This window comes from Eretmochelys imbricata, chromosome 3 (genome assembly GCF_965152235.1).
Source record: "Eretmochelys imbricata isolate rEreImb1 chromosome 3, rEreImb1.hap1, whole genome shotgun sequence".
In the NCBI taxonomy this organism is placed as follows: Eukaryota; Metazoa; Chordata; order Testudines; family Cheloniidae; genus Eretmochelys; species Eretmochelys imbricata.
The window spans coordinates 194,385,393-194,411,388 of NC_135574.1; the positions used below are offsets into that span (position 1 = coordinate 194,385,393).

The 25,996-nt window shown below is 36.7% G+C and overlaps 1 protein-coding gene across 3 annotated transcripts in view; it reads right to left on the reverse strand.

Annotated features, from left to right (window-relative positions):
• MEIS1 (Meis homeobox 1) overlaps positions 1-25,996 on the reverse strand; it is a 126,298-nt gene that overhangs the window by 26,873 nt on the left and 73,429 nt on the right. The window lies entirely within an intron of this gene.

Consider the following 25,996-nt stretch of genomic DNA (forward strand, 5'->3'; position numbering starts at 1 on the left):
GCCCTATACTTGAGGTAACAGTACCACTAACTTGAAATTTAAATGCCAGAATACCTGGGACTAACTTCTGGTCCACTACACGATAAAGTTATTTTAAAATTCCAGTAAAATTATTTGATAAAATAGATTTGACATGTCCAAACAGCACGTTAACGGTTGCAACATTCTTTACTGTATTATGCATGCATCCATTTTTCCACAAACATTCCACTGTTCTTTGGCGTTGCCATTAGGTGTCATATTACAAAAGATGTAAATAAGAACTTTTAAAAAATATAGGAATTTATAACTCAAAATCCAGGGATCTTACTTCTATGATAACTATTGAACATGTTTTACATACTACTCTGAACCACATAACCGGAAATCTAATAGCTATGTTATACTAATTAACATTACTGAATTACCTCATCTTACTAACTATGGACCCTCATAATTCAATTTATTTTCTCTTGTCAGTTTGTCCAACAGAACAGAAAGCACGTTGCAGTGGACTCTAACACTAACAGAATATGCCTATGACACAGAAAAATGATTAACTTGACTTTTACCCATCAATGGTAGAATATTATATGTAGACTGAATATATCTTATATACTTTCCAATACCAATATATTTTTACCTTTTGAAAATGCTTCCAGTGCAGCTCCATATTGCTAATTACATCTGAACTACATTTCCATTAATGACAAGTATACTTTTATGGACATAAATATGACAACCATTGAAAGAACATTCATAAAAACTATTTTGAATTGTATTTGTTAAATGTGCTGATAGTCGCTCCTTGCCGAGTTTGCAAGCCACCTTTCAGTTCTTTTATGGTCTATGGTCACAGTATCAATGCCATTTAAGTTTAGAGTCAATGTAATTGCTGCTGAAATTCACTTGTGCTTTATTTTCAGAAACATGTTTGTACTTATATTCTACGCAGCAAACGGTTGTATTTTAGTTCTGTCCATCAATTTGATCTTAGTCCATTAGAATAACCTGCCCATTCAGCTTGAAATAGCCTCAGTATTCTCTTCAAAACCTTACAGTGAAGATTTGTAGACTTTCATTTTAGTTTTACTTCTCATTTTAACTTTACTATCATAAAAGGATATGCTTTATTTTCTTATTTTGCTTTGTCACCTTGCATGTGATCAGATTTTAAGTAATTGAACAAACGGTGTCTCATTTTATGTAGCAAGCAATAATTACTAGATAGCCTCTAGCTTTTGGAATTGAGAACTCTGTCTCCATTAAGCAATTTTCAATTGTTCTGGACTTTTTTCCAAATAGACAAGACCGGATAAAATTAGTCATCAGAATAATACAGCCACTGTATAAATAATTGCTTTAAGTGTATCAAAACAAAATTCCTTAAATCATGGTATGTTTAAGGTCATCTGATTTTTTCCATAGTCTAGTTATTGGCTTAATGTAGCATAAACTTTGAATTTCATGAAAAATCTATAATTGTTATAATCACATGAAAGCCATGACTTGATGTGGCTAATCCCTCTTAGCCAAAAGTTCACAATGAGGTAGGCTTTTTATACTGAGACTCAATATGTTTAAAATATCTTGAACACTGCATCCTTATTACATAAGCTATTTGTGGATACTATGAGTTGTGCCTTTGTAGGCTTAAAAAAAAAATGACTTGACAACTAATCAACATGTCACAGGCTAGGTTGCTATAAAAACTTTCAAAGCCTTGTTGCATTCCCACCCACCAGGCTAGTAAGGCATATGCTACAGGCAATAGCAGACATCACGTTGCAACACAGATAAAGGGAAAACCCCTAAGAACTACCATTTTATGAAGAAATAGGAAATTCATTCTGTACTATTACTGTTAATCCTCTTTTCACATATGTAGCAGTAATAAATAGTTTCCATGAGAGTGCTCCTTTATTAATTTTGGTTAAAAGGGACAAAGACACTCTTAAAAAACGTCAGTTATAAATGTAGCTCTGATTCCCGTTGGCAAATATACCTAACACTAAGATCACTTTGGGATATCAAAGCAAATTGGACCACTGTTCAATAAACAGTGACTTGAAACCTTTACTTTGTTATGTACATTAGCCTCATACCATTATCTCTTAAAAGCTTAATTATTTGCAAACAATTGATCAAGATGTGAATTTGAGAAAGGAATGTTAGGACCACTGGGAGAGCTGCAACGCATTAGGAGAGCAAACAAAATTACCTTTAGATCTTACAATAAGAATTAACGATTGGGACCATATATAGGGCAGTGCAGTAGCTGAAATGTTCTTTCTGGAGTGTTTTCCATTTGATCTACATTAACACCTCAGGAATGAATGAAAGCTATAAAACAGTGATTATGTAGGGGAAGGCTAACCCTCCTTCCCAGAATCAGTCCAACACATGTATATTGGGAGATTGCAGACTAGCTTTCCTGTGGAGGCTAGAGGAAAAGGGTGCCTCCAAGAGATATGCTCTAAGAATTATTTTGGGAAAGTTCGATGGTCTGTGTTATGCAGAAGGTCAAACAAGATAATCACACTGGTCCCTTCTGGTCTTGGAATTTATGAAAATAGGTAGCTAGTAGGGAAACAGAAATTCAGAAGAACTCAGGCTTACAACAAATAAGAGCTAAGGCATTACTGTAAAATAACGGGGCCAAATTCTACTTTTTTCTATTCAATAGGTTGCAGCAGTGTTACAGCACAACATTTGGCCTATCTGAAACCTATCACTTGTTCCTTACTATAAACCTAGTACTGAAATGTGGATTGACACTATTAATGTGTTTTTGCAGCTCTGTGGTATTACTTGTAATAATGATTTAGTACAGAAGTGATTGCTTAATAATCCCATCTGAGTCTGCATGCAAATGCAAATTTAACCCTAGGGGATTTGCCCAGGGCAATATAAACAGTTAAGGAACATTTGAAAAGGTAAAAATAACTTACAGAATTTAAGTCAGAGCAGTCATTTTAGCAGTAACAAAGCAATGAAACTGACAGAGAGAAAAATGTAATTTTCCATTACGTTCTCTGTGAACAGTTTAATAAAACTGTACTTAGAGAGTAGCATTCTAGATAGAAAGTGTTGTTGTTTTGTTTTTAAAATGCTGCAGAGAACTTGTTTAACCAAACAATCAATAAGACTTATTTATTCTTTGACTACAGTCAGTGGGTAAAGAGAAACTCTACAGTAAATACAGATGGAAAGTGTCCAGACCCATATCTTAATGATACTCCTTGTCCAAATGTACTCCTTTCATCAAATTTTCCACTACTGACTGCAAATGTGGATGCCAGGACAGTGATACACTTTATCTTATCTGCCCTGGTAACCAAGTATCAATAACATTCCCTCCCTCATTGCCTTGCCCACTATAACAGCACATTGTAATGGTTGCAGAAAAATGGAAAATAATCCTGTACAGAGCTTGCTGCTGAGATAATGGAAGGCTAAGCTGTCCCTTCTCAAACCCCAGATTAGTAATTTCTTGTGACACAGAACTGCCTCTATACCCAAACTGCAAAACAGCTGTAACAAAGCACAGAGATAGAAGCAATTTTCAAGCAAAATGTTATATGTTATATTTTAAAAGGTATGGGAATAGGCACAGGAAGAACTGATCTAATATGAGGAGTTATGGCAACTGTCCAATATAATAACCCTTATCAAAGCATGTTCTGTTGCTTGGTTGAATATGGGAGAACAATTTCAGAAGTTCTTTTATCCTTTTCCTCCAGTCCTCTGCCTCCTCCACAGCTAAGTTTAATGCATTTATAGAAGATGACCTTGAGCTAAACTCTGGTATGTGATGGAGAGATACTTACTCCCCTCAAAAAACTCCCCCTCAAAAAAAAAAAAAAAAAAGTCTACCACATGGACTTTCACTATATTAACCATAACATTCCTGTATTATGCTATAAAATGCTATAATGAAATGTTTTTGAATGTATATATAGTTTTATTTTAAAGATTCTTGCTCAGCTATATTACGGGTCTAAACCTAGCTGTTCAATTAATAAACAGAAGTAGTAGGTGATCTGGATAATACTGACAAATTACAAATCAGTTTTATATTTAACTTTAAATCTTGTTTAATCAAAACTTTATCACATTAAAAAATTTGATACCGTGGGGGGGGGGGGCGGCGGCGGTTATATGTTGTACACGTGAATTGTTTATATTGTTCACAATTAAATTGATCTATGATACATTTAAAAAAATCCATAATGCTTCCTTATTGTATTTCAGCTTTATGAATTAGTTTTACTGTTTCAGTGAATGCTTTTTTGTCTCCTGACTGCACATTATCAAAGAGACACTTTGTGCCTGCTATTTGCATTACAAAAGCAGTGCATGGTGTAGTCTAAGAACATAGCTTGAATTTATAGTAGTTGAGTTCTGTATCCTCACACATGCTGGAATCAAAAGAATAACTAGGGTGTCTACACTAGCAAAGTAGCCAAAAGCATTTGGAATACTATCAGTAAAGTCACAAGATTTCAACCTGCTTTCTTAATTCTCAAACAGTGTATTTAGATTGAGCAATAAATAGAATGCATTTAGACACAGATTGCTCATTTTTCAATGAGTGGGTGAATTAGTTTGTAGATAAGTCCTATTTAGTAGTGGCTCTAAGACGTTGCCAAGTTGAGGTGTACAGCTATGAAAATCAGCTGGGAAGCTGAAAACTAGATCTTGTTTGTCACATGGGAATGAGCTGCACATCTAAGGAAAAGCTAAACATTTTACAGCAATCGCTTTATTCTAAATACATCCACAAAGATACAAAAGAAAACCTTTTACAACTTTCGCACAACCAGTTACAAGTTTAGCCCTGTAAATCGGCTCTACATATTGTCTAATTTGATTTATTATTTAAAACTCATTTATTGGTTTTTCAATACATAAAACACATGTAGTGAGTAAACATAATAGAAGGATATATTCATATTACATACACAAAGAAGATCTAGTCATCCTTTAAAATTATACACACACACACAAGCTTAACAAGCTAACCACTTCTCAATGTCATTTTAAGAACATTATTATTAAATTCCTGCACTGATAGTTATTGAAAAGTTAAATGTAAATGCAAAATCAAAAGCCGTATTTCCTTTCTTTAAAGTTAAAAATACATAAAAACATGCAGTATCTGAAGTAACTGTGGTACCTTTGCATATTTTTACAATGTAAAGGGATACATTGCAGTTTGGCTTCTACTACATTAGAGAATTCCTAAGGGACAGATTCTGAATAACAACTTACTCCACAAAAGGTCCTATTGATGCCAGTGGGAACCACTCCAGGAGTAAGGTACCATTCAAGGTGAGTAAAGGTATCCAGAATCTGGCCCTTAGTAAGGAAAATACACCATATAAAGTATCTGAACATCAAAAAAGGAGACCTAGTTTTGTTTGGGGAAGAATGGGAATGGGGGCAGACCTATACTGTTCAGTGGACAAGTTGCATTTTCCTGAGAAAATATGCCCTCCTTGCTCTATGATTCTCTCTTTCCATTTCCCTTTTGTAGAGAATTTCTTGCAAGAGCTGTCTATGAACCTGTTTTGGCATACACAAACGTGAATATCCTCACCAGCGTTCAAGGAGAGAGATGGTATGGCTTGGGACACTCTGCCAATACTTTTCTGGTGGCCTGTATCAATTTATGCGGAATGCAAGCATTCATTAAGGGGGAGAGGGGGGGAGAAGAGGTGTGTGTGTTTGGGGCGGGGTGGGGGTAGTTCAGCTCATCCCCTACACAGGATATATTAGGAGCCAGAGAGTGAGTGAGTACAAAATGTCAGAAATGTGAACAGGAAGCACTAATACAGTAAAAGCCAACCTGTTCTTCAGGCTGCATTTTCACATTCTGCACACAGTAGGCATCTGCTTGACCTGACAGTGTTCGATTATATATATTACAATATATTTTGTTAATTCATTACAGAAGTAATTCCTTGCTATTTTGTTAGTTTAGTCTATATGATATTATATTGGGGTGATGAACTTTCCCTTTCTGAAGTCCAGGGTGTTTTTTTTTTTTAAACATATCAATACTGTACAAAAGCCAACTGCATTTGAAGATAAATAGCTTAGGACAAAGTAATATGAAAAGGTGCATCCTTAAAATAAGTGATATTATCTTAATTATAATGTAGTACAAACAGCAGTGAAATATTACATGAGTGACACTGAAATAACAGAGTAAAGGCATTTCCTAACTTCCAATCCAATTATAACTAAAATTCACATACTTAAAAGCAAGCTTTTTAATTAGTCCAACTTCACATCAGAAAGCTAATCACAGATCTCAAAAGGTTAAATCCATCTTTGAACAGTGCTCATAAAAATCTGCTGTCTGCCCCCACCTTCTTCCAAGTTAAAAGCTCCTGTCAAGGAAGAAAAATCCACAACTCTAACAGAATGTTTCTGTGAATGTTGTATAAATAAGCAGTAAACAGAAGAACCAAACTCCATAAAAGTCTTCTGTTGTTTTGTAGGGTGAGTCTGAGGCAGATTAATTCAGGTAAATATCTCCTAACTAGCAGTCTACTCTTAGTAATAATTCACTGTCTTTATCTGCATTAAATGACTTTATAACAGGTAGGCTTGCAAATTTTCCAGTGTCTCTGGTAAATGATAGCAATAGAGGTGGTAATCCCAAGAAGCTTTTGCCAAACCTCTATTTGTGTTCTCTGTTTTCTGTCTTGCTGTGTTCTATATTTCAAAGCATCTCTCCTTATACTGTGGATAACAAGCTCCTAGGCACACCTTATTGGGTCACAAGATTACAGTGAAAGAACACTAAGGGGGTGTGTTCTATTCAACAAGTTCCCTTACCTAGGAGTTCCCCCCTCAGAAAGTAGCACAACTGTCTTAAAGAGATAACACTTCATAGTACACAGCGTAACAACTGAACAGTTTCAAAATATTCTCTCAAACTCAACTGCCTTCTCTTGCACAGCACGCAAAAGGTTTTACAAACAGCTTTACAAATGCACACACACAGCTGACCATCTAAAATGCCAACAAAAAGAGGTTTTACATTTATAAATTTTCATTAGAAAAAGTACCATGGAAGGAGATGAAAAATAAAGCTGCTATTTTGAAATGTTTCTTTGTTAGCATCAAAAGTCCTTGAACAGATGCCCTGTCCACCATTAAATATTCACAAGATATCCTTGTAAAAGAATAAAGAACACACAAGGTATGGGCAAAAATCACAATGTGTTCTTCATAAAAGAAAGATGCATTTAAAGATCCAGAAAAACCTAGAGAAACAGCACTGTTCCCAATATAACTAAAGACTCTTGGAACTGGTACACATTCTCTGGCGTTAATTTTCCCACTTAAATTACAGTGATGGTGTAGCCTCATCTCATTAGAGATCATTGTCCCCAGTAGACAGTTGTGTTTATGGGGGATTCTTGCTGTTCCACACCTGCTGCTCAGGTTGCTATGTGATAAAGAGTGCATACAAACAGCAGACTTGAGCTTGCTGGACTGCAACTGATGAGCCCAGGCTAATTCAGGGGTGATTATGTAGTTTACTGGACCACTAAACCTCTTTAAGCTTGTAATTACTGCCTATTTGAGTAAAGAACATTCAAAAGCAATTCACTGCATCATGCCTGCCACAGCTGGAAGCAGGCTGCCAGCAGTCTGTGGGGACATTAAAATCTACAGGGACAGGGATTCAAGCACAGCTAGTAGGCACTAACAGCAGCTTCAGCAGCCAAGTGTGTTCACATTCCATCTCACCTTTTCTGACCAGGCATACCATTAAAGGTGCAATGAAAACTATAGAAAAGCAATAAAGATGACAAATAACGGTATATAATTGAAAGAACTGCATTTTAATGACTTTTCCCCTTATATCAGGCTAATTTTTTTAAGCTTTTTTTGTCATGCTAAGGGGGAGGTGGGGGTGTTTTTTACAAAATCCATGACATGGATTTTGAATGCTCTTGTTTCCAAGTATTTTTTAAACAGTTTTAGAAACAAAAAGTGCCTCTTGTTTGTAATTGTAAAATAAATGTGACATCAGCCCCCATTATGATTTTCTAGCAATGTCTGGGTACAAATGATTTCCATTTGAGATATTTCAGTTGTGAAATTAATTTAAACAGAACCACACAATAACAATTATATTTTTTTACTTATACAAATTCGTCTTTTGCCTTGTGCTTTGCAAACAATTAATCAATCCTCATAAACAGCACTTCTCAGCAAGGAGTATTACTCTATCCACTCCAACCATTCAAAAAACCCCCACAAATCAGGCCCCCCACATCATGAGAACACTCTAAAAATAATAGACTTCAGATTCTTTTTATTTACCTTCAGGATTTTGAGCTTTTAGGATTCACATTTTCGATCTTCTCTAAGAACTTATTTTTCCTTTTAAATGAGAAATGAAATTCTCATGTAATCACCTGACTTCAGGAACTGGGGCTTTAGGAAAAACACCAAATATCGTGAGACTTGGGGAAAACGTCACAAGAGCTGGCAACACCATGTATTTTACACAGAAATAAACTGAGGCACAGAGACACTGAGAATCTTTCTTGAGGTCACATAGTAAGTCAAGGGCAAAGCCTCAATAGAACACAAGTCCCTGACCTGTGCAAGTGGAATTTTGCACCTGTGTGATGCTTCATTGACTTAAACAGGACCTCCGACTGGGCCCATGTGTATCCAACTGCAGGACTGGGGATCTAGACTCTCAAGTCCCCTGCTCTAACCACTTGACAATATTGCCTCACACAATAATATTTTGGTGTTTGAGGGCAGACTAGATGATCTAATGGTCCCTTCTGGCCTTAAAAATCTATGGAAATGTTAATTAAGTAAACATGCATAGAATACACTTGCATAGAATTTACTCTAAAGAAACAGATATCAGAATTCATCAGTATCATTCTCATGCTTGCTAACCATCACAGCTGCTTCATACATGTGTGTTTGTCTGTCTAACAAACCAAACAGAAAAAGAAAACCCATCACATGCTTTTTTCATGGCTGTTGATGCAGCTGTCACGTGGCTGTAAATAAATTAAAGGGGTCCGGACCTTAATGAAGGTGAACCAGTTTCTCTTTTCACCTAAGCTTTTTGTCCCTTCTTCTAAAATGTCTTAATACATTCTAGCCACAGGAAGAAATATTTATTATATAAATATTTCTTACTGTGGATGGAGAGAGCGAAGCAACTCTTGTTGCCAAAAACCAGCTATTAAATGATAATATAAAAACATTATGGAAGTTTATTCTGAAAAAGAATGTAAATTCCAAGGAGCCAAAAGCCACACCAATTCTCTGACTACTCCATTCAAGTTCCAAAGATCTAGGAGCTTATAGGTTATCCAGATATCATTCTTATTAATATTCATTAGGTAGGTCTACTTGCATTTTCATAAGCTGTGAAGGTAGCACAAGAAACAATCAGAATTCTTTAACACAGAGGCATTATCAATTCAACATCTGCCAAATAGGTTGTATACAGATCTGAAGTTGAAATTCAAATACAATTTACCTGTACTAAAGCTGGGTTTTCATGAAACTGTTCACATTCCGCTACAGGGCAAGCTATTTAAATGTTCTCTCTTCTTATTCACCTACAATTCAGCTTTTACATCTCTGATAGTTCATTCTCCAGTATTTTTACCTTTATCACTAGATTCTCTCATAAATTGCATTCTTCATACCCTAGCTAATGAGTTTTCTTCGGTTAAAAGTAGATGTCCCATTTTTATAGGGACAGTCCAGTTTTTTGGGACTTTTTCTTATATAGGCACCTATTACCCACCACCCCCATCCTGTTCTTTCACAGTTGCTATCTGGTCACCCTAGCTAAAAGGGTTTAAGTTTAGTAATATTGCATATATGAATAATAATAGTTTAAACTGTAAACTTAACTAATCAATTCTGCTTTCTGATTAGAGAATTTATCTACACAAACTTATGGTGTGAAATCTCTGACGGATTCAGGGTGCAGAACTGTGTGCAGTTTTTGATCAGGGCTGGTTAATTTTGTAACTTACATTTACTAGGAGAGAGATAAATTTACAACTCTTAAAAGGAAAAAGTGCTCTAGTTAATTGTTTATCCTAATTATCAAAGGACTCTAGCAGATAATATTAATGAATTTAAATGTAAAATGGACATGCTTTTACAGAGTAATAATATTCCTACCTACACCTACTAAGACAAAACAAGGGGTGGAGGAAACCTTTGGTTCTCTTCCTCTCCACATTTCTAGTTCCATCCTTAAATTAGCAGCAGATGTGTTTGTTCACTAGACCACAATGTATTGATCCATATGATTTATTAAGAACATTAATTGAATGAAAGGCTTAGACTTGAGAAGGGTTTATGGGATCTTATTCCTCTGGACTGGGGACATGCTTGGACTCTTTGGAGCCCTCTCTAAAGAACCAATCCATTTCCTGCTGAAGTCAATGGGAAAACTCCCAATGCCTTCAAATGGATTTTGATGAATCTTTATGGGCCAAACCCTATTGCTCTTACTAACACTGTGTAGTACTTTGGATTTCAGTGAGACTGCTTGTGGAGCGAGGTGCTTACTGTGACTAAGGGAGGCAGAATTTGCACACTGAGCAGTTACAGTGAAGTCAATGGAACTATTGGTAGGGTGAAATCCCGGCCCTATGGCAGTCAGTAGCCATTCTCATCAGTTAAATGGAGCCTGGTGGATTCCACCCAGAATACGTAAAGTTAAATATCTCCTTAAGCCTTTGCAAGATCAGGGCCTAAATGAGAATCTGATGCTGAATGATCCACGGAAAGGCATTGACAATGATCTCAGTGGAGGCCTCTTTCCTACCCTCCGAGTAAGAGAAAACGGGTCACATATACAGCCACCTAAAGAGGATTGGCAGGGGGAACTGGAGAACCCCAGTACCAAAGGAAACAGTCTACAAGACCCTGTTTTGAATGGTTTTCAGTCAGGGGCCAGACACACCAACAACAAACCACACTTGGATGCCTAGGTAAGTACCACCATTATATAGGCAATCAAATTTTCAAACAGAAACATTTAGATTTAATATAGCTTTCAGCACACTTATATGATATGATATCCATTAATAATTCAGGAAGATAACAACACATTAATTTATTTTGTCAATACTAAGCTTGAAAAATTGCATGCCTTTTTTCCTCTCTTGACCAGCACTCCACTTTCATTTACAAAGACCTGTATGAAAGTAGCTAAAGACCAAAAAAAAAAAGTCACCATTAACAAGTCATAAAGTAATAGGGAGACCAGGTACATTTGATCTTGTTGCATACATGAACCTTTCTCAGATGACTGCTCCAATTAAAAAAATGTAAAATTCTATCATTTTGATTATACCAAATGATGAACTTGATTATTATATGCATCTTTTTTGTTTAATGGCTTCATTTATTTTAGTAACAAAGAGACACTAGATCTTTACGGATGAAAGTTTTATTTCATGGCTTCAGTGAAACTGGGATTTTAAAAATCTGTGATATTAACCAAAATGGGATAATGGATGTTCTCAGGGGCCCCACTTTATAACATTTTATGCAGGGCAAAACTGCGTGAGAAATAACAAAAAGGTTGTTTACCCCTATTTTAAAGAATGCAGTCCTAGCTGTAGCGTCAGAGGCTCTGCAATTGTTTTTCATTTCCTTCTCATGTTTCTGAATGGTACATCTTCAGTAAAATGTGGCCATAGAAACACTGTGACAAAGGAATTAGCTCCCTAAAGATTTATAAGAAGTGTACTGAAAGACACTGTTCGCATGATTTTGGGGAGACAAGAGTATGATTGCAATACACTTGCTTTATCTGTAACAAACTGCCTAGAAAGTTTTGTTGGCAACAGCAAATTGCAAGAAGGTTAAATCCCACTTGAGATCTACTGATGAAAAGCACTAGATAAGAGGTAGGTATTATTATTAAATTTTTAGGAGAGTTAATTCCTAATGATAAATCAGAAGCACCTTATCTAAACTTGATCATAGATTGTACCATTCTGAGTAACTTCTATCTATTCACTTTTTTAATATTAAAAATGGTTCATATGCGTCTCAGAAATGTGTGTGAAACATTAAAGTTGTTTGTTGTATCACAAACAATAAAAAAAAAATACACTTCTTGTAAAATCAGGCCAAAAAAAATAAAAATAAAAATAGCATCTACATGATAAATGTTTTATAGAAGGTATCTCTGCCCAAGATGGCAGCTCCTGATTAATGGCTGTATCATCCTTGGCTCCACTGCAGTGAGGCCCCGGGTCTGATCTGACAAACATCCCCTTCGTCTGCAGCCAATCACCAGATGTAAGCACATAGTCCCTGTCAGGTTGACATATCATTCCTACGACAATGTCAACGAGTATTAATGTTCAATTATCTGTCCTAGAAATAACCCTCGCCTTTATGCATTGTGTAACTGCACGCGTGTCTCTGTGGTAATCCAAACGACAAGGGCAGAAATGCCCGCAATAACCCAGTAGCTGTGAGTCGGCTTTCCAACATTGTGATGACATTGCCTTGCGGTATTGAATGGGGGACTTTTATTTTCTTGGGGGGGGGGGAATTCATGTTTGAAGGACCCCAAAGACCTTTATTACCCTCTTAGCATGTTTGCATGTAAGTAGTTCTTGCAAGCCCAATAAGCATGCTTCAAACCACTCTTATTTTGATTTCACTACTACACAGAGCCACTTGGTTTTTATGTAGGACTATAAGCTGTTGATTATTTTGCAGTGTCTTTTTATTTCCTATACTCAGGTGTATATCATTTACCATCAAACAAAAGTGACAATAACAGCATCTTCTAGTGCTGTGTCAAGATCAATTCAACTCCAAACAGTAGAGCTAAACCAATCTGTCCAAGAGAAACATTATGGGAAGCGGTAGTTAAGGAAAGTTAAAAATAAGACCTCCAGCAGAGGGATGATTTAAGAAATATACACAGGTTCATTCCACCTGATGTCTCTTACTACTGTTCAAATATTAAAATTATTGATCACTTTAAGTCTAGACCAAATTCACATCCAGTTCCCAGAGTAAAGACCTTGGCAAATGTCTCTTCCTTTAAATCAGTGTTATGCCACAGCATTTTTTATTCTAATAGGCTGCAGAACAGTTTGTAAAATTTTTGTTACTCTGGCACATTTTCCTTGAACTAACATTCAAAGGTTATCAGCTGTAAGTTATGCTTCCTAAATCTTCTTACAGAACTCACAGTCAGAGGGAGGGAGGAGGAGGAAGTTCAGTGATAAGTAGTGCCAGCTCTAAGATAAAGAGTCCTCTACATAATCTATGTTTATTTAGACAACCATCTAACCACAGTACAGATTTAAAGAACCCAGGTGGTATGGTTAATATAATAATATAACTACTCCTCTCTCATCAGAGCACTATTACATTTCTACAACAAGTGAAGTATGGTCAAATTCGCAATGTAAGCAACTGTACAAGTTTAAATATCAGGGTTTTCTGTAATAAGGAACAATTTAATCTGTAAATATAAATTACTGGAGACTTTGGCCTAAAGAGTTCATTGTATCAATTTAATATACAATGAAGATCCCACTTGGAAATATTTCCATCAAAGGTTATTCAAAACACCTTGTAATAAACATATTTACCATATGATCCCACTGAATTAAATTATAATAGAATCTCAAGCTTATATACAGTACTGCCATTCACCATAAAGGTGCTTTACACACTATAAAGAATCACTTATATGGCATCACTTATATGGCATGGACGGACAGACGGACGGACGGACACACACGTACACGGAGTATTGACAGGAATCAATCCACACAACAGTGAAAGCACACCTCTACAGAGGAATGCGGCAACTATCTTAGCAGCATTAGTGCAATAATGCAAAGCACTTAACGTCAGGACATAAGGAAGAATACCATAACCCCTGTAGCCAAAGGATGATTTAATCTACACATTCAGCAGTAATATCAAATTACAATGTAAAGTTTATAAATAGCAAATTAGTTTATGACTCAATTTCTCCTGTTATTTGAGCCCAAACTAACTTGCCTCCTATGTATTCAAAATATTTCCCCCCCCTTTCCTTTGATAATTCACCCCACTGTTTACTCAGTTACTTTATGTCGGTGGAAGTGATGAATGTTGCTGAGTGCCAGTTTTTTTGGTCCAAGATGAATAACCCCAAGGAGCAACTTACACTGAGTCCCAGGCTCCTGTCAGCTTCATAATTGATGATGTTTTCCCTGAAAGGGGTGGGGGATTGGGACACATTAGGGCTCAATGGGGGAAGAAAGCTGAGTGAATTGACTCAGCAGCTATGTCTTTTGACGATGGTTCCTAATACGTATAAACTTATTACTGCCAAATGTACTTTAACATCTGGGGGGGGGGGGGGGAGGAATCAATCTATTTAAATGAAACAATGTAATACTTGAAGTTTAAAAAAAGTGAACTTTTGTACTGGCAAGTGTGGAAGAACATTTTAGTCAACTCTGTTCTTTCTGAAGTGCCATTTCCTACTAAACTAAAAATGAATTTGCAAATGTAAAATGCAAGGACTTAAGAGGACTAGCACAAAATGATTGCTATAAAGCCAATGTAACTCTTTCTAATCTTGTTCTCAAATGTCCCATATAACATATAACTTTTATAACAAAGATGTGCATGGAAATGCGCATACTGTATTTCAAATGTAGATTTTATGTCAGCATATTTTTATAGCAATTCTGAGAGCAATTGCTCCACTTCTTATCTATGCAATCTGGAAGTAAAGCAGGCTCCCTGCCAAGTCACTGACAGCATATCTTGCCCAGGTTGCCATGGGTGACTAGTGAGTTGACAACCTAGGGATCCAGCAAAGAACAGCCACTGACTAATGGCTTCTAGATTCCCAGTGACCTTTGATCTTTAATGGTCAGGACAAAAACAAATGATCTAGTTCAGGAGGCCCCCCTCAAACATGTATTTTAAGAAAGCAGTTATCAAATAAACAAGGATTGATATGTTTGCTGTATCTACAGCCAAATGAAAATGCTCAGATCTTTACCTTCACACAATACAGAAATAGAAATGTGAGCACATAAAAATGGACTTCTCACAAATATATTATTTCATTTGTCACACACAAAATAAATCAAGAAAATCCATTGCTAAGACTAATAAGGTTTATAAAAATAACTAAGAAAATACAGGCAATTTTCTGTCACTGACACAAAAAGTTGCCAAGGTTGGCAACTGTGCTAGAAGCAATTGCACCATGTATCCAAAATCTGTGCATAGTTTCTGTCATTAGAGATTTGGTGCTATTCTGACACCAAGGGCTATCAGCTCTAATATGCTACAGCAAAGAGGCTGGCGGCTATAGTAACCATAGAGCATGCTGTCCGAACCTTAATGATAACTTTCATCACTGCATATTGTCACCATAGCAATGAAGCTAGATGTGGGCAAATGACAAGGTTCTGTCACCAGCTCCATATTACACAGCCTGGGCCTGACAGCCTTCAGGACTATTCTCTCATCCATCCTCAATATGCAAATACATTTTCAACAGGCCCAAAAGTAATAATCTGTCCTTCTGCAATGTCATCATTTTACAGGAGCTACCAGTAGAGGCGTGCAGTTGTTAGACCCAATGACAACATTTTGTTTCACTCTCTGGTCAAGCTCTCACATTTTTGGAAAATGGAAGCAGAAAATAAAACTAACAAATATTTGAAATATGAAAGATGCTGCAAAGAACAGAAGTGTGGAGGAGGGCTGGGAGGAATGGAAATTGATAAATACAGTAAGTGCCACTGGAATGAAGTCGCATTTGGATTCTGTATCAGTGTCCAGTGGGAATTTAACGGTTAATTTTCTTTGGAAGAATGTTAGCAATAGGCATGCAACATATTGTGATGATCTAAAACTGTATTTAATATTTATATTATATATGTATACCAACTTTTATACACTGCTACTTGCATGGACAGAGAGACTTGGGAGGAACACAGGATAACTGGCATTGCATGTCAGGCTGTCAGTGGATCTCCCCCTAAACATTCTGTTCTGTCTTCACCATTGCATGAGTGGTGTTATAAAAGTTATATGTTATATGGGACATTTGAGAACAAGATTAGAAATAGTTACATTGGCTTTATAGCAATCATTTTGTGCTAGTCCTCTTAAGTCCTTGCATTTTACATTTGCAAATTCAAGTTTTACATTATTCTTCCAAGAGACTGCACAAGCAGGACAGTTAACTTTGTCTACTTCCCTGCTGTCATACCTAGAAGTAATTCTGGAAGTAACAAAAGTCTTTGACAACAATACACTCACATATAGAGGTATTCTACTTAGTCACCCTATCTGAACTTCATCTCTGTTTAGAAGATTCCACTCAGGGTCAGTTCCTGCTCACCTTACTTATATAAGTAACCCCACTGATATCAATGGGAGTACTCACATGAGTAAGGTGAGCAAGCTATAGCCCTCCGCGATTAACTTCTTTAGCCCTTTGTAGCATATATTTCAATTAATATCTTGTTTTGTGTTTAGAGTCCTACAGAATAATCTGATTTAATGTCGTTGTTCCATATATTGCATAAACTCTTTCGACATGTGGAAAGCCATCTTTTAATTATTCTTAATTCAGACTCACTCACATGTGATATTTGTTGGTTAACACATTCACTATATCCCTTCAGCGTGCAACACACTTGCTTTTCAATTGCAGGTTTATAAAAAAAAGTTCATGCAGTGAATTTTCAAAACAGATGTAGTGTACCATAGAAACAACTAAGCAACCAATCTTCCAGGACAAATGTAACACAGAAGAACAACTAAACTGAAACAAAAATTCCACATATACTTTAAAACATTATTGTCTGTAATTTAATATAACAATATTTCTAGGCCTATAACCTTGCACACAGAGGCAATTTCCCAAGCATTAATACTTAAATGGGTCATACGCACCACATCTGTCATTCTGTCCTGAAGTCTATGAGGCACAACCAAGACTCTGCAAGCCTATTGATTTTTCTAGCATTTGCTTTAATTTACTTAACCATTGAGAAATCCATCAGTACATAAAGGGCAACTGTCCATTACTGCCTCATTTGCAGACATTCTTTCCCCTCATTTTTTGGTAAATATTACCCCTTAAATCGCTGTGCGTTTACAGTGTAAAAATGAATCTGAAAAGTGTTCACACCTGTTTCTGTTCAGTAGCTGCTGAACTGAGGTATATGAAATGTGCTTAAAGATAGAATAAATATCTAGACATTATTACATCTGTGTGCAAAGGGTGGTAAATTAGATCCTAATTACATTAACAGGGATTCTGCCTCCCAGCTTAAATTTTACATGAGCACTCTGTAAAAATCCAAAAGCTCTGCTGTGGTTTCTTTACGAGCTGGTGATTACAGCTACTTCCTATGCGGTCACTAAATATTCTGTTTACAAATAAATGAAGAAGCTTTGAGCCAACTTGCCAGGGTAATAATCCATTCCCCCCCCAGCAAACCTTTGCCACATAAGCATGGCAACAATCAGAAGCCCTGGCTTCATCTAATTACTCTATCACATAATTTCACAAATTGCCTTTTCACTGGGGAGCCAAGTGCAAAACACGCTCACAGTGGGATTTCAGGCAGCAGCTTTCATTTACTACTCATTTCTTGTTAAATTAAACACAAAAACACCAGTTGTGCGAAAGAAGTCAAAAAGAATGCTTGCAAATGAGCCAGACAAGTGTATCTCACATTTATACCATTCTCACAAAATAGCTCATTGGCAAGCTGTATTTTTAATGGCACCGTTATATCCTTTAACCCTCTGAAGTCCTTGTGTGTTTCTACAGCAAGCATTTGCACTTCTGAAAATCAGAAGCACAGAGCCTTATAATCTAGTCAAACATACCATTTAAACTAATATCAACAATGTAAAAATTGCAACAGTGGATGCATGTGTCCTATTGGCCAGTATCACAAATGTTTTGTTAATAACCTAGAGTGGTTAATATCCTGCAAATCCCCTCCCTGTAGCTCTGTCCTTCAATTAACAGAGTTTAAAACATCTCTCCTATGTAACAGCTACAGCACTGGTAGGGCCAAATTATGCCCTGATTTACACTCCATGTAGCCCCATCAACTGCAAAAGGGTTTTTACAGGGTATAACTCAGGGCAAAATTTGGCTGCTGAACTCTAAGGACCACTGTATTATACCAATTTTATGTAAAGGACAATAAATCTAATAAATAAATCTAGCTCATCAAAACTTTATACTATATAATACACACAATTCCTACTTCATAGAGGGCCCAACTCTGCATGGTGCTGAGAAGCCAATGGAACTAGAAGGCATTTGGGCCTCCCCTTACTAATTAACTGAAACTTAACAAGACAGGATTCTAGTTGAAAAATAAAGAACACAAATTATTTTGAAAATTATTGCTGTGAGTGTCCCATTGCCAGGGCACATGAACTAGAGGTTACATTACTAGAAGAGGACACTTTACATAAACATGTACAAAACTAAACACCGCCATTTGTAATTAAAGCCATTGCTTTTGTAGCACTAGAGCCAGTAGGTCAGGTACCGTTTTACATCACAAATCAGTCTTTTATGCATGTAGATTTGCCAGCATTATCTGCCCAGGGACAAGGAAACATTAGCAGCAGCTGTCTGTGTGCTTCTACACTGAAAATTCTATTCACACAGACAGGTGGAGTAATTTAAAAGCCAATGTGGTGCAAGTTTGATGTGACTAATGCCACTGTTTACTAGAATGCCACCATTACTACGGTTTATGAAAACATTACTAAAATTATATTTTATTCATAAGAATACTAAGATTCTAGTTATCAGCTTTAAAATGATCCTACCCCAAGGCTGTGGTTAATAACCCTCCAGGGTTTACAACCTGCTGCACTGAAGAAAATATAGCTGGATTCCAGCTTGGTGAACAATTGTATCTTCACAGTCTACTGTACCTTCTTCATAAGACAAACTAGAGACGTAGCTCTCGGGCTTACCTGCCACACGGCAGAAAAAATCTTAAGGAAGGTTGTCTGTTATCCAAACACTATTTGGCTTTAAGGCCCAAATCCTATACCCACTTAAGGGGGTCCAAGGTCTGGGTGGCAAAACCTGATGGTTGTATCTAGGTTTTTCTTCTCTTCTGTAACTGTCCAGGTAGGATGCAAAGGCAGTATCCCCTCTGAGCTCATGGCAGGTAAGCACTAAACTCAATTGGGGGGTCTTCTAATTATCCAAAGCCATCTAGAAATTAGGGTATGTTCAGGTCCATTGTGAATACAACCATTAGCCAGACACCCCAAAAGTCTGGCAGAATTTAGCTGACCTGAATCATACATCTCCCCGCTCTTCAAGTCATGGATTTTTCCACTTCATCACTGCTGTCTTGAGAGAATGTTGTGGACCGAAGGAGTCCCTTGACATCAGACACTGTCTCCCTCCCCAACTTTTAGGAAATTTTTGAAACCTGTTATTTCCAAAGCCATTTCAGGCATGATCACGTTTGGCCCCTCAACTCCATTTTTCTCCTGTGTTAGACTCCCTCACAATGTTTTATTTACCTACATTATAAGAGGGGCTTTGTTTTTGAAAAAAAAAAAAATCAGAATGATTTCAGTATGTTAATATTGTCCATCTCTTAACAAAAAAAAAAAATGGTTTATCACTAATAAAGAAAGGAACAGTTTGAGGCATACTTCTCTGGGCAGTTTCCTGTTTATAAGACAGAAGATCCAGCAATAAATCTTCTAGAACCTACTTTACTGAAATATATATATATATATAAAGTCTGCTGCAGTTTCCACGGTATGCATCTGATGAAGTGAGCTGTAGCTCACGAAAGCTCATGCTCAAATAAATTGGTTAGTCTCTAAGGTGCCACAAGTACTCCTTTTCTTTTTGCGAATACAGACTAACACGGCTGTTACTCTGAAACCTTTACTGAAATGGTAGCACACTACTGAAAGTGAAGGGAATCCTTTATTAAAAAAAGACTATGGTTCCAAATCGGGAAGTCCAGGTGCAAGATGGGGTAAGTTAGATCATTGTACACCAACAGACTTTGTTAGTCTTATTTATACTCTGCCTTTATGCAAGGGATTTTAAATTGGTGTAATTTACATGGTGAGGAACTAGAAGGTGTAAATAGTAGGGCTGTTCAAAAACTTTTCACTGAAGCTGGGTTTTTGACTATAAATACAGAGAATAAAACAAATTTTTGGACTTTTTTTTTTGCGCTTTCTGTGGAAAAACTCACCTTCTTGTCAAAAAACTGAAAATGTTTGTTTTCCAACAAAAAAGTCAACATTCCCTGCAGAGGGGAAAAAAAACACAAAATATTTTCTGACCAGGTCTTGTAAAAAGATGCAAGTTAAAACAGGATGGGGACTGCTTTGTGTGTATATAATAAGATCTTCTAAACTTTTCACAGTATGCATCCGATGAAGTGAGCTGTAGCTCACGAAAGCTTATGCTCAAATAAATTGGTTAGTCTCTAAGGTGCCACAAGTACTCCTTTTCTTTTTGCAAATACAGACTAACACGGCTGTTACTCTGAAACTTAACTTACACTGAAGAGCTGGAAGAAAGTGTATGTTATACTATCATGGATCCCCATAGAAATGGATGCAGATGATGTAAGCAGGCATAGAGGAATCTGAACTAGGGCACAGAAGTCTAACTCACACAACTTTGTGTATTCCTTCTGAATCTGGCCCTGTTTAAAAAAAGAGTTAATTTTACATAGCAGATTACCATGCCTAACCCTTCTCGGGCAGTGCACTATGGCACTTTCACCTGACCAGATTAAGCCTCTTATTAGTTTACACAGGTGCTTCATGAAACTCCTTAAAAACTGGTATTCACTCAAGGAGCCAGGAGCTTCAGGCTCGAAATTTACATAGACATGTCATTTGTGTCTGAAGAACAGTGCAGACTTCAAGAACTCTCTATTGTAGAAGCTGTGTTAGAGAATGGACTAGGCAAACAACGAATAAATTTAGCCAATGAATTTTGCCTCGTTTCTTGTTTGCCACAATATTATTACATAAATGATTTGCCACAATATTCCAACTTCCTTTAATGTATCGGTTATTCAAAATTCACCAAAATGTTCCTGTGAATGATTCTGGATCTGAAATTTGTTGGCATGATTTTTCCCCTCCCCAAAAATGTTTGGTATTTAAATTCAGGTAGTTTTGACTGGACAGATACAGGAGGTCATATTATATGTTTCTGTCACTTTATTGAATGAGGTTAACCCAAGAATCAGGTCTCCTCCATGAATAATTACAGTAGATTAAAAAAAGAGACTGCTTTCCATGAACATTTTCCAATATTCACTCTAATATTGTATTTCTGCAAATACTGCTCATAGTAAAGTCGTTTCTGAAAACGGAACACAAAAGGTGTTCAAGTACAATTAAAGAAAGTGTAATTTTAACATTTGGGTGGATATTTATAGTTTAGTTTTTCAGTTTTCTTCCAACTCTCAGAAGATTTGGATTTTTGCCCCAAACTATAAAATAATGTGTTTCATTGGCTTCTGAGGAATTGAAATTCTTTAACTTTATGGTGGTTTCCACACACATATTACAATGGCTACAAGCCAGGAGGTGGGAAAAAATCTGCAACAAAGTAAGACAGGATTTATGGAAGAAGGATTTCTCTTAAAAAAAAAAATCTAGTTGGTCTACTGGATAGGTTTTGGCTTCAACCAAAATGCTTTCAGAGGTCATGTGGTGCTAAAGACAGATATTATAGGTCAGGCAGTTTGGACAACATGTTGTTTTAATCAGAAGTCAAATTTCCTTTGTGGCCCAAATGATAGAAGCCTGAAAAAAGATGGGCTTATAGAGAATGATACCAGCCTATTGGCTTGGTAGGGTAGAGGCAGAGGAGTGCCTGTTTGAAGAGAGGCATGATCAATGGAGGAATCCATTCGCAATCCACTGACTAGAACTTCTCATTTATGATCCAACATTAGCCAAAAAACAGTCAATACCATGTTTTCCTCTACGGGGACAATTTAGCTCAGATGAGGAACAACAACAATATACAAGGTGCTGTCTTTCAGAACAGGGAATCTGTGATTGAATCCAAGAGCTTTCATCTGGCGTATGAGATAGGCAGGGAACGTGAAAAAATGACAGTTGAAGGACATCAGCAACTAGGCTGCAAGAAAAGCAGCTTCCACGGCAAAGCCTAAGTCTTTTCAGCCACCTCAATCATCATGTGGAATAATTCTTTAGGTGAAGAGCAAGTCAAAAGCAACAGTTTTGGGGAAGATTGAAGTGGTCAAGCTTTTTCCATCTTTTGCCAGACTATCTCTGCACAAATTGTTATGTCAATAAATTAATTTGCATGCAGCTATTTGAATCCTGGTTCTTTTTATCTTCCAGAAGTTTCTACTCAGGTTCATATTCTTCGTTGGAGAGCATGTCGACAGATCTTCAGGATAATTTTCATCCCTTACTATGAAATGCTGTCTCTCAATCTGTGAAGGAAGATTGGCTTCATCGTGCCATCCTTTTAGTTAAAGATGCCTTCCTCATCCATGAATCCTGGACACCTGTCACTAGGAAGGCTTACATATTTTTTTTATTGCATTGTCCACAATAAAATTAAGTGAAAGAGAAGACATATGTTTGGAGAAAAAAGAAAAAGTCTCTGAGTCCATATTGAAATATAACTCTGTTATGTTGGCAAACTCCATGAGATCTATGGTATTTTGCAGTGTAAACATCAGCTGTGCAGGCTGAAGTTAGGAAGGGTTAATTTAAATTGTACTGTTTCCTTCTAATATTTCCAGCCAATCCTTCTGAAGAGGAGGAGAACAGAAAGAATATTTCTGGTTTCAGTCAGTCCTTTCCCTTTTTATGCTGTCAGCAGGCCAGTGTGTGCTCTCCTGTGCTGTGCCTGTGACTACTACCTCTATCCACATTCTAGATGGACCTACACATAGTCTGAGAGGCACATTAACCACATTTGCATTTCTGCAAAACTGTACATTATTTGAAGAGCGACCAGAAAAGACTCAAAACAGAGCTTGCTTTAACTGTGAATGTAAAAAGTAGTTAGCTTGCGAAGTAACCAAACGTATATGTGAAATATATTAAATTTAAGTAATATGACATGATTGAGTATTTTTAATGTTAGAGTAATATCATCAAAAGAAAAACATCCTGGTATGACACATGCTCCTTAACTGATCTAATTATGATCACAAATTTAATCTTACAATATTCTAAAACAATAGTCTCTTTCTAATAAGCTCTTTCTGCCAAATAAAATCATTGCTAAAAAGCTTTTATTTTATTTATTTGTATATTTTCCATTTTTTACAAATGTATCAGGGTTATTAATTAAGATTCAAAATCTAGACATAGCCATGGAGAAAACTTATTTTTACTCTACAGACAGCAAATCCCAGTATTTTGTCTAATCTGCCATTTCAGTAAAACAAACTCTTTAGAAAATTCTTGCAAATGATGTTAAAAAAAAATTAGGAAGTCTGATTAAATGACGAGGTTTACCTTGAGCAAATCCTTGGCTCATTCATATTTTAGATCATGGTAATTTGTTTTTAAAAAGGTGTTTGAAGTCCTAGAATTTACCTCTTGGCACCATTAAAAAAAATGTAGTTTATAATCCCCTAATGGGTTTAAACAAAGTCTTCAATAGTTTAAATTGTTATTAAACATCTTTTGGGATTATAATTTTATGGGGGTTTTTTTGTGCCTGATTACATGATGAATGTGTAAATCATCAAATACTCATCACAGAACCAAACCAATTACATTGCATAATCCCCCAAATGAAATGAGGTTTTGAATTCCAATGTTTTAAATTATCACGGATTTAAAGGATAGAGAGTGTTCACGACTAGATTCAAGGGGTGGACGAAACATGTTTTTTTAAACTGATTTTAAAACACATTTTAAAGTGAGAAAGGAGGAATTGATGGGATCAAGGGAAGACCTGCGCGAACAGTATGTCCAGGGTTAAAGCAGAAATTATACCTGCCTTTGTCACAATTACGTTTATACAGATCTTCCTACAAACCTCACTTGAGGCCATTTATTTCAATGAGGAGTTCTGCTTAAAAACTGATGTCATGATACAATCCTTGCACATTAACTGGTCTCAAATATAGAACTTGGGGCCCACAACATCTTGTCATGTACCACATCACAAAAAAATGTTTTGATAAAACTTGCTGACTTTTACATATAATACCATGATGTTTTGACAGAACATCAGGCTTGAGACAAACACCCTGCCATGCCATCAGAAGAAATCACCCAAAACTCAGCCTTATTTTGGTTGATACATTTACTGTTTTGGGATCTCTTGCTGTTTGGGTATGTTCTACCTACTTTGTCATAATGCACCAGCTTTTGGGTGATATGCAGCTTCTTGGACTGTTTTACAGTATTTTAGCAGATTTTATATAAATTGTGATGTATGTGAGAAAACTTAACATGCTCACTTATGTAAATTACAAGGGTCACAGATATGTTTTGCCTAACTAATAGCAAAATTGGCCACCTGTTCCAGTGTAGAATTTTAATAAAAAGTAAGCATCAATGTCAGAGTAACAGTGGCTAAAAATATTTCGTTTTAAGCTGCCAGTGTGGTCACTATTTTTAATAGCATTTTAACTACTGGTGTCCTAATTTTTCTCTATGCTAAAAATAATAGCAGCAGCCAATCTGGATTAATTTATCCCCCTGAGTGTCCCTGCATGCACAATCTACAAACAGAGAAGACAGTACTTGTCTGGCCTTTGGACATACACTGTCTGTCCTGCTGCATCACTGAAAATAATGGGGATTTGCTGAAGGACACTGCTCTGGGAGTATTGTACAAATATGGCATTCAAGGAGTTAAAGCCTTGATTTGGGGTTTTTTTTCCAACAAAGAGAGAGGTTATTTTTATGTGGAAAATGAGAATTAAAGGGCAAACATTAGAAAAGGAGGTTCCTGTCTGTACACAGAAGACTTGATTTTTTTTAATGTAATAACTGCATAGAGAAAATTAAAACCAATCTATACACTTTCTAAAGATTGTATTAGTTCTACGTTTCTTTTAAATCATTCCAACCACTAATCATTAGTATGAAACTCAGCAATTACTGTCTATATCACTTGATTCCCTGTCACTGATGTGTGTTAGTGTTAATAATTGAGAGAAAGTTTTTATCTTTGAAAGAAGTTCTTTGAGATAACAGCCAGCCAATTAGAATGCTGGTTTTTTACATTGCTACCAGTGGAATAGTGCTTAGCACTTATATAGCACTTTTCATCTGTAAATCTCTAAGGGTAAGTATCATCACCCCATTTTACAGATGGGGAAATTAAAACACAGAGAAGTTAAATGATTTGCTGCAAGTCAGTACCAGAACTGAGGACAGAACCAAGACTGGATTCCTAGTCCAGGGCTGTATCCACTGGAAAATACTGCCTTCCTAACTTTTTTCACTTTGTTTTATTAAAGAAATTGCAATAGTGGGGAAAAGGAATTTTTTAAAAAAAGTAGATCGCATCACTAACAATGCCAAAAAAGGAAAAATCCAATGCTGTTTTAAAAATCTAGAATCCGTGGTTTCTTCTGCCCCTTCCTTTTAGTGTTGGTGTGTGGGGCATGCTCTCAGTCTCTCTCATACACTGAGCCTTTGTCTGTCAGTTCTGCAACACTGTGGATAAAGATCCAGATGAGGCAGTGCCTACTCTGCCCCTTCCTGTGAATTGTGGGCATGGCCAGCCTCAGGGAAAATGGCGCCCTGGATGAACCTGTATTTTGGTACCCTGGCCCACAGGGGCACTCCATCCCCCCATTGTCTCTGGTCCCCACAGCCCCCCATGCTCCTCTGCCTCCCCGGTGATAAAATTTGTATTGAAAGAGGTGGCGGGGCTCAGCCCCAGCATAAATTAAGCACTGGCTGGGCTCCCAGCTCTGTAGACAACGCT